Source organism: Oryx dammah, unplaced genomic scaffold (genome assembly GCF_014754425.2).
Source record: "Oryx dammah isolate SB20612 unplaced genomic scaffold, SCBI_Odam_1.1 HiC_scaffold_27, whole genome shotgun sequence".
Taxonomy (NCBI): domain Eukaryota; kingdom Metazoa; phylum Chordata; class Mammalia; order Artiodactyla; family Bovidae; genus Oryx; species Oryx dammah.
The window spans coordinates 67,215,426-67,229,770 of record NW_024070211.1 but is presented as its reverse complement, the minus strand read 5'-3'; the positions used below and the strand labels follow the sequence as shown (position 1 = coordinate 67,229,770).

The 14,345-nt window shown below is 36.6% G+C and overlaps 1 pseudogene; it reads right to left on the bottom strand.

Moving 5' to 3' along the window:
- Nucleotides 1-2,994: 2,994 nt before the first annotated feature.
- On the bottom strand, nucleotides 2,995-3,722 carry LOC120854126 (annotated as a pseudogene).
- Nucleotides 3,723-14,345: the final 10,623 nt, after the last annotated feature.

Sequence of the window (14,345 nt, the reverse complement as noted above, 5' to 3'; positions counted from 1 at the left end):
ACCGAACTGAACTGAAGCAAAGATCTGGGAGGAGGGACTCTATACCATGGTTCAACAAAAGTTGGCAAGAGAATAGAAATAGAGCAGCTTAGCTCAGGGGCCCTGGAGGAAGGACATGACATAACTCAAGGGGCCAAACAAGGAGGTCAAGGTGGGGAGGAGGAGAGAGCAGCAAGACCAGGACCTTTATTAGCATCTGTGGAAGGAGTGTTCTGGGGTTCCTAAACTAAGGCTGTATTGGTCAATTCAAATTAAAAAAATAAAAGGATATTTTGGTAAGCCCTGCAGGGGTTTTCTTTAAAGAGCACACATGGGGAAGACCTTGAGAGGTGAGAGGGATTGTTTATCATAAAGGTCATGGGGGGAGTCATATAAGGGACTTGTATTTACTTATGAGTCTGCAGATTGTTATCCAGTGAATGTGCTTATGCGAAGGGCTAGGGTCACTTGTTCACACAAAAGGGAAGCTGAGACATCATATCGTGGAGTTGTTTAAACTCATGGCAGAAGAATGTGGTTTACAGAAAGGTTAAAAAAAAAAAAGGAATGTATTAATTTCATTAACTCTCCTGTCCTTTGATCTCCAGCATAACCTGTTCCCACCAGAGAAATGCCAAACATTTCTGACCTTCCCTGCAAACTAACATCTAGCTGATGTCTGTCCTCACCACTCCCAATACTCTTGCTTATAATTGGGGATCATATGGACCACATAAGGATTAAATAATCAAAGGCCATTTTTTTAATTTATTTATTTTAATTGGAGGATAATTATTTTACGATATTGTGATGGTTTTTGTCATGCATGTTTCCCCTTCATCCTGAAGCCCACTTCCTCCTCCCTCCCCACCCTATCCCTGGTGTCACAGAGCACCAGATTTGGGTGCCCAGCTTCATACATTAAACTCTCACTGACATATGCTATTGTATATGTTTCAATGCTATTCTTTCAAATTACGCCACTCTCTCTCACTGAATCCAAAAGTCCATTCTTTAAGTCTGTTTCTCCTTTGCTGCCCTGTACATAGGATCATCGATACCATCTTTGAAAATTCCATGTATATGCATTAATATACAGTATTTGTTTTTATCTTTCTGACTTACTTTACTCTGTATAACAGGCTCTAGGTTCATCCACTTCATTAGAACTGACTCTAATATGTTCCTCAAAGGCTATTTTGAGTGATAAGCTTTTAATTCAATAGAAAGGATATAATCAATAAAAAAATAAACTGAATTTTATTTTCATGGTTGAAATCTATGTTGTTCCAAATGTACATCTACCTCTAACTTCAGGTTTCATGAACTTTGAAAGCTGGACAACATTTGCCCAAAACTGAGATTTGTCAGGTCAAACCATAGAGAGCAAGCAAGCCTCAACAAGACTTGTCTATCCTGTGCTGCAAGTACTCTTGTATGTTATTTGATCAAGTTGGTCAAAGTTGACAAATTCCATGGTTTAAGTCACAAGAAAGTGGCATGTCACTGTCTTTTTTTAAATCTATGGATTGTATTAAGATGTATGTCTGTTTATTTTATGCCCTTGGAAACTGTTATGATCAATGTTGTTGAGAAAGTGGAGAAAAGGGAACACTTGTACAATATTGTTGGGAATATAAATTGCTACAGCCACTGTGGAAAAAAAATTAAAAATAAAACAACCATGTGATCCAGCAATGCATTACTGAATATATATTCAAAGGAAAAAAAATCACAATCAGCATCTCAAGGAGATATCTTCTCTCATTTTTCATCACAGCATCATTCATGACACTCAAAGTAGTAAATAAAATATGGTATATAGAAGAGAATATTATTCAGAATATTCTAACAGAATTTTATTCAGCTATAAAAAAGCAGGAAATTCTGCTATTTGTGATAGCATGGATAAAAATGGAGGGCATTATGCTAAATGAAGTAAACTAGACATAGAGACTCAAATAAATACCAAAAATATATTCATTTACATGTGGACTCTAAAGAAAATTCATAGAACCAGAGAGTGGAATGTGGTTGCCAGAGACAGGAGGTAGAAGAAATGGGGAGATATTGGTTAAAACATACAAACTTTCATGCATAATGAGTAAGATCTGAGGATCAAATGTACATAGTGACTATAATTAATTACATTGTATTGTACACTTGAAATTTTCTAGGCAAGTTCTCACACACACAGGAAGGTAATAACAAATGTGCTAATTATCTTAATTGTGGTAAATATTTCACAATGCATATTTATATCAAATCAGAATGTAGTATACCTTAAATGCATACTTTATCTGTCAATTATACCTCAGTTAGCTGAAGGGATAAAGAAAACTGTTATGAACAATTCCTAACTCCTGCTACCACTGTTGTAATTTAAGACCCTAGCAGTTTTTGCTTTATTCAAAGGAAATTTTCTTTTTCTCTTTGTTGAAATACTACTTTCAAGCAATCATCAATTCAGAGTCACTTTTGGGCTTCCCTTGTGGCTCAGCTGCTAAAGAATCTGCCTGCAAAACGGGAGACCTGGGTTCGATCCCCGGGTTGAAAAGATCCCCTGGATAAGGGAAAGGCTACCCACTCCAGTATTCCGGCCTGGAAAATTCCATGGACTGTATAGTCCATAGGATGGCAAAGAGTCAGACATGACTGAGAGACTTTCACTTTCACTTCCTTTTATGAAATCTTTCCTTTTTTTGTTTAAAATTTGACAAAGTTTTTATTTCACAGTACCTTAATATTATTGATAAAAGTGAAGGCACAGTTGAAAATGGATAATGTTGAAATAACTGTTAACTAGATTATGAAATAATGTGTTCATAGTTAACCAAGATAGCAGAAGACTTTAAAATGATGCTCTGAAGTTCTTACATGGTACTTACAGCTGTAAGTTTCCAAGTTACAAGCAAGGTATAAACAGATAGAAATGAACAAATAATATAAAAAAATTTAGGTAGATAGGAGATTCATATTTCATTTCTCCAGTGGCATATTTATGATTGAATTAAATTAAAGTCCTACTTGTATACCAAATCCAGGTCCTTTTAGCTGGTTCAGTCAAAGAGGTAAGACCTCCAACTGGCTCACATGAGAAGCTCCACTCCTTGGCCCAGTTTTGGGGAGTTTACCAGACTTGAGTTCATCAATAATTTCTTCAGTATACTTAGGTGTCAGATCCTCATAGTAGTTGTCATTTATTTGAACCATTGATGTGTTTACACAGGCCCACACTTCTATAAGAGTGAAAAGTTTCTCAAGTGTATTCTCTCCAAAATTATTCCAAGTTTTTTCTAAATGGCTTCCAGTATACAGTCAGAGTTTTGAAGCATGCAAGGTGTAGTAGTATACACTTGAATGAACGTGACATTTTCCAACTGACTTTTGATTATACATTGTATAAAAAGTTGCTACTTCATATATTTTCATTGGAGGTACCTGTAAAATCTCTGCAACCTTGTTCGTAGAGAGGGGCAGCCATCCATTCTGTTTTTGGGCAAAATCCAGGTCTGGAAGCAGAGCGGCTGCTTTATGCCCTTTTGGGTAATTTTTTGCAATGGCATCTTCTTACAGTTTTCTGGTATGAAATCAAATGGAGCATCTGGGTTATTCTCAGGAGTATCTCTGTTCACAAATTAGGCTCCTCCAGCTCCATTCTGCACAGCTGCCTTAGGCAGATTCCTTATACATCTTCCCCAGTCGGCAGCGAGGCAGCCATGGAGCACTGGTGAGAAGAACATGGTAGGCCAAATTGCCATGAAATCTTTTTCTAATTTCAGTTTCTTCCGTCAGATTTTAATATTTTATTTCTCAGTGTTATGGTTGAACTCTAGTCAAATCAGCCATTGTGTCATGATGTGCATATCTATTTGACCTGTGATCCATATTGAGGGCAAGAAACTTTTTGTTATTAAGGAGTTGTCATCTATGAGTTCATGTAATGTACTTTTGTGTAGACACCAGAATATGTGTGTGTGTGAGATAATTTTAAATCCAAGGGCAGTTAATTAAAACATGAAGTATCCTATTCAACAATCCTCCTTCTTGAGACATCAATAGAAAATGCTTCATAGATCATTAAATTTGCACAAGATACAAAATTTACATAATCTAGTTGAATTAAATTTTCTTTGCTGAAATGATGTGTTTAAGAGACAAAATTGGCTGAAAATTTGGATAAATTTTTCTGTGTAAATTTTACTAACTAAGGATCAACACCTTAGATATAAAATTCCATTTCATCATGTACACTTCATTTAGTAGAAAATGCTGAACCTGACTCATTTAGAAAATTGACTGATTCTGCCATTAGAATTCTGATGAATCTGAGTTGGAGTAAATGTTTCATGCAAGCACTTGTCACTGAATGAAAGAGAAAATGAGTTGAACTGAACCAAGCTGAGCTTCCAAAAATAGCCAGTATTGTGCATGATAATAATAAATGACTTTATATGTAGCAAAATGTGGACCAAGAGGTATACTTACCTGAAAATAAGGTTGAATGAGAAGAGAAATAGCCTTCACCTTACTCTTTGAATCAAAGACTACCAATAATTACATCAGAAGACTAATGACTTTGAGTGACCAAGACTAGCTTAGCTCAGTTTGCAGTGGGAATCATAAAGACTTACAAATATATCTTAAGCAAATATATCTTATGACCTTATTCTGTTCCCCCTTTCAAGCTTGTCCTGTTATCTTTTGACCTTCTTTCTATTAGGGACACCATTCATACATCATCTACTTTGGGGTCATTTCCAAAGCACTCTACTTAATACTCCAGCTTCTTCTGTCTGCTTCATTGCAACTTTGGACCCTCTCGCCTCTATTAAAATTTCTCATTTATTCATTTCAATTACCAACTAAATTTATCTGAGGGATGGAGCTGTTTCTTATTCAAAACTCTACCACGGGACCTCACACAGTATCTGACAAACACTAGGTATTCAAAACATACCCATTGAAAATTATACAGTGCAAAATTTCCACATACATACAATATATATGTGTATATATATGGAGTGTATATATATGTGTGTATATATATGGAGAATAAGGACCACTCCAAATAATGTAGTTTCTACATATATTATTTTTATGGCTTACATCCAGTAATGTATATACCTTACTAGTTTGTTGAAACTATTTTTTCCATCAAATTCTTGTAGGTTATAAAACACATTTTGTAAATAATTGGCTTCAGTTTTGTGATTTTACCTGATATGATTAAATTGGAAATGTTTCACTTCAGTAACATTGATTTGCTGATCCTCCTTTGTCCATTGATAAGAATTAGTTCAAGAAATACCCCCACATTGCCAGAGGAAGCAGTAATTTGCCACATCCATCATTTTCTGTCTCCTGTGGAGCATAGTTGCCAGGGTTTCTAAATTAATATGATGAAATTGAAGGCAACTGTAAGTATAATATTTTTATCTCTTTCTCCATCGTTCTTCATCTATATTATTTCATTGGACTATATGAGAAAAGGAGAGCCTACTAATCTTCTTGTGCTATTATTTGCTATCAAATTGATTCATTATGTTTCTCTTTTGTTCCTAATTATAGTTATCCACCTTGCCCATCTGCAAAACTATGAACAATACATCTTTGGCTCTTTGACATCTTTTATTTCCATGCAGTATAAAACTGTTTATACCATATAGGCTATCAATCAACAGATAATGAGTGAACGGCTACCAAATGTAAAACAGAGTAGAGAACTGGATAGCTGTAAAACCGGATACCTGAGATGAGGAAGGTTAAAGTCCAGTTGAGGTAATGAGGTATACATGAAAAGTCACTCTGTATAGGTATAAATACAGAGGAGAGAAAATCTAACAGTTAAAATTATAAGAAAAAAACCCTCTTTGATGGTCCCAGAGAGTTTTGTTGAATAAAAGGGGAATTTAGATATGGGAACTTCTCAGCTAAGAGTAGAGCATTATAGGCTGAGGTTAAGAAAGGTCATGAAGAAGATGGAAGTTCATAATGAGAAAGGTGTGTTGGGGAGAGTAGAGTTGGCCCTCTAAAATAGAGGATTTGTGTAGGTGCATAATAAAAGATAGACTGTATTACTCTGACATGAGGCCAAGTAGAGAATATTGTGAGTTTGGAGACACTGATGGCTTTTAAATAGGAATGGAGTTAAAGACAAGGATATTTGAAATAAATTATAGTTCTTTCCTAACCTCACTAATTTTTCTAAAGTCTTCTTCTAACATTATCAGTATATATTTTAATATTTAATATTTTAATACATAAAATTTACTCACCTATCTTATACATATAATTATAGAGTTTTTTAACCAAGCAGGACCCTATGAAATCTTCCAAGAACAGACCCCCACCCATGTCCTCCACTTATCTTTTGTCTATATTAAAATTTTAGTCAAAAAATAAATCTAATCATAACAGTGAGAAAATGCGGAGGGAAACAGTCAAACAAGACAAAATAATAATACTTTAGCCATTAAACAAAATTAAGAACTTTTTAGTTCTTCCTCGAGGGCTATAGATAAAACTTTGAGTCATATTTTTTTAGCTGTTTTACAAATATTGAAACTCCCATCATATGGAAAAAATTAACTATATGCTGCCTACAAGCACATAGAACTCAGATTTGTTGGAACCAGAAGGTTGATGAAGCTGACTCATCACCAACCAATCAGAAGAATGTTCATGAGCTGATCATGCCATGTTTCTTGCACATTATAAGACTCCTCATAACCCCCTCCAGAGTGGACCACACAGTTTTGAGGGCATCAGCCCACTGTCGTCCCTTTTGCCTGGCAAAGCAATAAAAGCTACTCTTTTCAACTTCACCCAGAGCTCTGTCTCTGCATTTCTATTCAGAATCAGGGACCAGAGGCCAAAGTTCAGTAACAGTTTGACACATATATATACTCTATATATTCACACAACAATCAAAGTATGTAATATTTCCATCACCTTCATATCTCTTTGATCATCCTCCACTTTTCACCACTACAGATTAGCTTGAGTTTTCTATTTTCAATGTTTCTTAATTAGATTTTCCTTGCATAATTCCCAAGGAATAGCTGAACATTTTTAATTTTGACAAAGAAAAACAAATACAGTTTTAATTTCCTGATAGAAAGGAAATGAACAGTATATAGATGGATCATGAATGGTGACATAATGCAATTCTAGAAATCATATGGAATAATTCACCATAAAACCAAACCCTGTTTAACTTTACTTATGTCTTTGCTTTATTTGGATATTTGAAAAAGTAATATGGCTCATGCCTTTTATTTGGGTATTTATAAGATGTTGTTGTTATTGTTAAGTCTCTCAGTCCTGTCCTACCCCCATGGACTGCAGCATGCCAGGCTTACCTGTCCATCACCAAATCCCAGATTTTGCTCACACTCATTTCCATTGAGTCACTGATGTCATCCAACTATCTCAACCCCTATCATCCACTTCTCTTCCTGCCTTCAATCTTTCCCAGCACTGGGGTCATTTCCAAAGAGTTGGCTCTTCACATCAGGTGACCAAAGTATTGGAGCTTCATCATCAGTACTTCCAATGAATATTCAGGGTTAATTTCTTTTAGAATTGACTGATTTGATCTCCTCCCAGTCCAAAGTACTCTCAAGATTCTTCTCCAAAACCACAGTTCAGAGGCATCTGTTCTTTGGTGCTCAGTCTTTTTTATTGTCTACATCTCACATCCATACTACTAGAAAAACCATAGCTTTGACAAGATGGACATTGGTAGGCAAAGTAGTATCCCTGCTTTTTAATATACTGTCTAGAATTGATATTGCTTTTCTTCCAAGGAGCAAGTGTCTTCTAATTTCAAGGCTGCAGTCCCCATCTGTAGTGATTTTGGAGCCTAGGAAAATAAAGTCTGTCACTATTTCCCTTATTTCCCCATCTATATTCCATTAAGCAATGGGACAGGATACCATGATCTTAGTTTTTTGAATGTTGAGCTTTAAGCCCAGTTTTTCATTCTCCCCTTTCACCTTCATCAAGAGGCTCTTTAGTTTCTCTTTGCTTTCTGCCATAAAGTTGGTGCCATCTGCATATCTGAGGTTATTGATATTTCTCCTGGCAATCTTGATTCCAGCTTGTGCTTCATCCAGCTGGGCATTTGTCATGATGTACTCTGCATGTAACTTAAATAAACAGGGTGACGGTATGCAACCTTGATGAACTTCTTTCTCAATTTGGAACCAGTCTGCTATTCCATGTACATTTCTAACTGTTACTTCATACAGGTTTTGCAGGAGGCAGGTAAAGTGCTCTGGTATTCCCATCTCTAAGAATTTTCCACAGTTTGTTGAGGAAAAATCTTTTCTTCTAGATCTCCTTTTATTTTGGCAGTAGAAAAAAAAATGGAGTACGTCTTTCTTATGGTACATCAAAATCTTTATCATTAGTAACTGCAGGAAAAGCAAGGGTAAGATACTGCCATAGTAATGGAGAACACCTTAATTTGCTTCAATTTTTTTTTCTAAATTTAATAATAGAATGATAATTGGAAAATTATTCCAAGTATAAATTCAAAAAAGGGAAAAACAAAAACATCTCCATTGGCTTATCAGTTCATTCAACAAAATTTTATTAACAGTCTACAAAGTGCCTGGCAATAATGTGTAGCAAGAGATAAAGCAGGAAGCAAAGTGAACCCAAATCCTTGCCCTCATGAGGGACATGCCTATGGGGCAAAAATGAATAAAAAAAATTTAAAAATATATGTGATAGCTAATGACAAAAGTGAAAAAACATCAAGGGAAATGAGAGTGCTAGAATATGAAGAGGGGTTGAGGTTGCAGTTTTTAAAGGGATGATCCCTGAAAAACTATTGTGAAGATCATATTTAACCAAAGCCCTGGATAAGAACAATTGGGATGTTCATGTGACCCAATGACTGTAGCTTTGCCTCAGCTTACCCTCAACATGACACATAAATCTTATGTTTTATATATATTTCCCTTAGCCTTTATTTCCCCCCTGTTTATATCTATGTCTCTTTATTTTTATCAATAATTTAATTTCCCCCACATTCTTAAAAACACTCTCCAAAAAAGTCTTTTAAAACATTTTTAACAATTGCAAAATATGCTATCATGGGTATATCATAATCTACTTAAGTATTTCTTTTAGCATTTATTTATGTTCATTTATTTATCTTTGTACATCATTGTAAATATTACTTTAGTGAGCACTCTTATTTAAAGAATTTTGTCCATATTTCTGATTCTTTCCTTAGACAGAGTGGTCAAAGTGTGGTGAGTGACTATAAAAGTGGGAACAATTCCACATGGAGCAAATATCCCTGTTTCATATTCTCAGCATAAAGATTATCTCTGTGTAGCATAGAGTATGTATAAAAAAGGGAGTAGAAATATCCTGTAGTAATGAAATCTAACTGGGTTATTTTTCCTCCAGAGAAAGAGAAGTATCACATTATATCATTGAAGAAGAAGATCGCTCAGTCATGTCCGACTCTTTGAGACCCCATGGACTGTAGCCTACCAGGCTCCTCTGTCCATGGGATTTTCCAGGCAATAGTACTGAAGTGGACTGCCATTTCCTTCTCCAGGGACCTTCCCGACCCAGGGATTGAACCCTGGTCTCCCACATTGTAAACAGATGCTTAACCGTCTGAGCCACCAGGGAAGTTTTAAGCAAATTGGTATTTAACAAGTAAATATTTCTAGGTGTCTGAGCAAATGTTCTCTTAGATTATAGAAGCAAAGAAAAATGATTGCCACTAACTCAAAATAGAAACAGTTATGAGCAGAGAATAAGTAAGTAAATATTTTGTAGGATATAAATTTCACCTAGAACATTGTAAACGAAATGAAAATAAGAAAGAAAAAAGAGAAAAATGGAGACAATATCAGACTTGAAAGCCAACTGTAGGGAATAAGCGTCTAAAATCTGGCTTGCTCATCTTTAGAAAGCCCAGATACCCTCATACTCCCACTATGTTTCTGATGATAAGATATACGGAAATGAGAAAGAAAATTTCAGATGTAACAATCACTGTCAACAACTTGATAGAGGAAAACTGGCAGTAAACAGTAAGTAATATAAAAATTGTTTGGGGCCTAGAGAGAGATGAGCCATAGCTCAGTCCTTGCCAGCTCAGAGAATGAAGTCATGTACAATCTCACAACAAGATGTTTAAACACATGTTTAATTGCCTTTAAACCTGACACTGTAGTCAAGAACTATGGAAGGAGATGGTGTCTGATGAGCACCCCAAATTACAGTGTTCCAGTGCTGCCTTTCTCAGAATGTCCCCTAAATTTCAACATCTGTAAGATAAGACCAATCAATGTCACAGTAACCTGAGTTTCTCCTGTTTTATTTTTATTTCTTTTTTTAAGAAGTCATGATTTTCAAAGCCTCAAAGATCTTTATGTCTCTTGAACTGCCAATTGAACCTAAAGGCAAGAATTTTTTATTTCTTGCATTTCAAAAAAAAAAAAACGTGATTAATCTCACATGCTGCAGAATATATGCTACCAGATTTTAAGAATCACTGCAAGACTATAATTAATCAGTATATTCTATTTTTTTTGTGCAAGACTACAACAATCATAAAGAATAAAGTTTCAGAAATAAACACCCTCATATAAAACATTCTTTAATTTATTATAGAAATATCACAGTTTATTTTTTTTTTAAAGAAATGAGGCTAGAGTAATTGAATGTTGATTGAAAAAAAAATTAGCCTTGCCCCCACCCTGAATTACAACACTCACTAACCAACTTGAGTTGGAATTCAAACCTAAATGCAAAAGGTAAAGCAATTAGTCACCTAACATAAAAAATAGGGACATATCTTCATAACTTAAAATATGATAAATTGTATTCAGCTTGACACCAAAAAAATTGCTTATCAAAGAGACAACTTACAAATTGGGCTTCATTAAAATTAAAAAAAAATGTTCAATCAAATATTTGACTAAGAACATAAAAAGGCACCCATTGCATAGGAAACATTCTCAGAACTCTTTCATACACCACATATTGAAATATAAGGTAAATATATATACACGTACACAGGGCTTCTCCAGTAGCTCAGTTGTAAAAGAATCTGCCTGCCAATGCTGGAAACACAAGATACATGGGTTCGATCCCTGGGTTGTCATGATCCCCTGGAGGAAGAAATGGCAACCCACTCCTGTATTCTTGCCTGGGAAATCCCATGAACAGAGGACTCTTTCAGGCTATAGTCCATGAGGTCACAAAGAGTCAGATACAACTGAATAACTGAGCACAAGCACATATACATATATACACACATATATATATATACACACACATATATATATAGGGAGTATGTAGTTTATATATGTATATAGTTTTCTGAGTTTGTTTCATAAATATAATAAATTATATTATCTGAAATAGTTTTTGTTTGTTTGTTTTCTAGTTACTTCAGTTCCTCTGTTTCCTCCAAGTTTTTCTGTTAGTGTTTTGTTAATTTTTTCTTTTTACGTTTTTACCTTTTTCTTTCCTCTTAGGAACTTTTTTTTTGGTGTTTGGTGATCCTTGGTTTGTTTGCTTATATAAAGAGTGGTTACTAACAACAAATTGGAAGCTCAGAGGTTGTGGATTGTTCTCTTTAACCACATGATTTTATCCTGGGAACATCTAGCTTAGGACATGCCCTGAGGGAAAACCCTAATATCTGTGTCTTTATAGTCTCCTCTTGGCCTAGTCAAATTTCCTAGAAAAGACTCTTCTATCATGTTCTAGAAGTTTGAGAATAGAATAAGAAAAGGGAGACATTGATATATGAATATTAGCCTGATCATTGTACAATTCAGTATTGCATCATTACAATAAAATGCTTCAAATGTATCCAAGTCCAGAAACGACACATATCACAAAGTGAGTTTCCAATACTCTGCTCAGAAGTCCTTGCTATAGGCCTTCATTTTAAAGGGCTCTCCTCTTGTTCTCTTTGGGCAGTACCCTTTCCTACAGAGTAAGGAATTTGCATGGTGAAGCAAATGTTTGTTTAGAGAGTGTCAACTTAAAAATATTCAGAATCAGAAGGTGAGGGCTATGTCTTATTTGATGGGAATTTTTGTTGATGCAAGTTCATATTCCCAATGCACAGTGAGGTGAAACAAACTGAAACACCAGTTTAAAGCAGAGAAAGGTTTGTTGCAAGACTGTGCAAGAAGATAATGTGGCTCATGCCCTTAAAATCTTTGAGCTCCATGAAGGGTTTTGGCAAAGCATTTTTAAAAGGCAGATGTGGGAAGGGTTGGGTTACAAGGTATGTGATAAACTTGTGCACAGTTCTCTGAGTGGCTGATGATGAGGTAACAGGGTGGTGACACAGGGGTTAAGGAGATCCAACCAGTCCATTCTGAAGCAGATTAGCCCTGGGATTTCTTTGGAAGGAATGATGCTAAAGCTGAAACTCCAGTACTTTGGCCACCTCATGCAAAGAGTTGACTCATTGGAAAAGACTCTGATGCTGGGAGGGATTGGGGGCAGGAGGAGAAGGGGACGACCGAGGATAAGATGGCTGGATTGCATCACGGACTCGGTGGACATGAGTCTGAGTGAACTCTGGGAGTTGGTGATGGACAGGGAGGCCTGGCCTGCTGCAATTCATGGGGTCACAAAGAGTCGGACACGACTGAGCAACTGAACTGAACTGAACTGAGGCTACAGGAGGACTGGGCTCTATGTTTGTGGTCATTGAGTAGTTCCTACATTTGATGGTGGGGAGGATATTCACACCTGCAAAACAACTCATGAAATTTGCATCAGATACTGCTATCTTTATACTTTAGAGAGCAGCTAAATCAGAGTATATGGGAGAAGGCCTGTCTCAGGAAGATCCCATAGGATCTGGCTTGATTACAGTTTCTCCTTTTTCCTTGGTACTCCTCAATCTTTTCTTTGATACTCCTCAGTCTTTTTGAGGAACTGGAAGGAATGAATCTTGAATATTCACTGGAAGGACGGATGCTGAACCTGAAGCTCCAATACTTTGGCCATGTGATTTGAAGAGCCAACACATTGGAAAAGACCCTGATGCTGGGAACAGTCGATGTCAGGAGGTGAAGGGAATGACAGAGGATGAGATGGTTGGATGGCATCATCGACTCAATGGACATGAGTTTGAGCAAACTCTGGGAGATGGTGTAGGACAAAGAAGCCTGATGAGCTGCAGTCCGTGGGGTCACAAAGGGTCAGACACAACTGAGTGACTGAACAAAAGTCTTGAGGAAAACAAGTTTTGAACAAAAAGGGAATAAAGATTCAGAGAGTGAGGTTAATCATAAACTTGAAGGAGACCCCACAGGGTCCTGCTTAGTTACATTTTTAGGACTTCAAGCCAGGGAGGCATCATTTCAAGTAACCCTGAGAGAACTGCTCTGAGCAGGTGAAGGGAAGAGCCAGGTTGTATAAAAGTTCTGCAACAAAAGGCAGGTAGTCTGAACATCAAAATATTTTTAACTGAAGAAAACCAGATATCCCAAAGTTAAGGAATTTAATGCTTTTCTATGGACTAATGACAGAGATGGGCTTACTGAAATCATTCCTTTTATATGCACCTTAGTTATCTGGAAAAGGTCAGTTTTCATTCCAATCCCAAAGAAAGGTAATGCCAAAGAATGTTCAAACTACCTCAAAATTGCACTTATCTCACATGGAGAAGGTACTGGTGACCCATTCCAGTACTCTTGCCTGGAAAATCCCATGGACAGAGGAGTCTGGTAGGCTGCATGCATTCCATGGGGTCACTGAGAGTCAGACATGACTGAGCGACTTCACTTTCTCTTTTCCCTTTCATGCATTGGAGAAGGAAATGGCAACCCACTCCAGTGTTCTTGCCTGGAGAATCCCAGGGATGGGGGAGCCTGGTGGGCTGCCGTCTATGGGGTCACACAGAGTCGGACATGACTGACACAACTTAGCAGCAGCAGCAGCACAAGGTAGCAAAGTAATGCTCAAAATTCTCCAAGTCAGGCCTCAATGGTATGTGAAACATGAAATTCCAGATGTTCAAACTGGATTTAGAAAAGGCAGAGGAACCAGAGATCAAATTGCCCACATCTGTTGGATCATTGAAAAAGCAAGAGAACTCCAGAGAAAACATCTACTTCTGCTTTATTGACTACAGCAAAGCCCTTGACTGTGTGGATCAAAATAAACTGTGGAAAATTCTGAAAGAGATGGGAATACAGATCATCTAACCTGCCTCTTGAGAAACCTGTATGCAAGTCAGGAAGCAACACTTAGAACCGGACATGGAACAACAGACTGGTTCCAAATAGGAAAAGGTGTACGTCAAGGCTGTATATTGTCACCCTGCTTATTTAACTTCTATGCAGAGTACATCA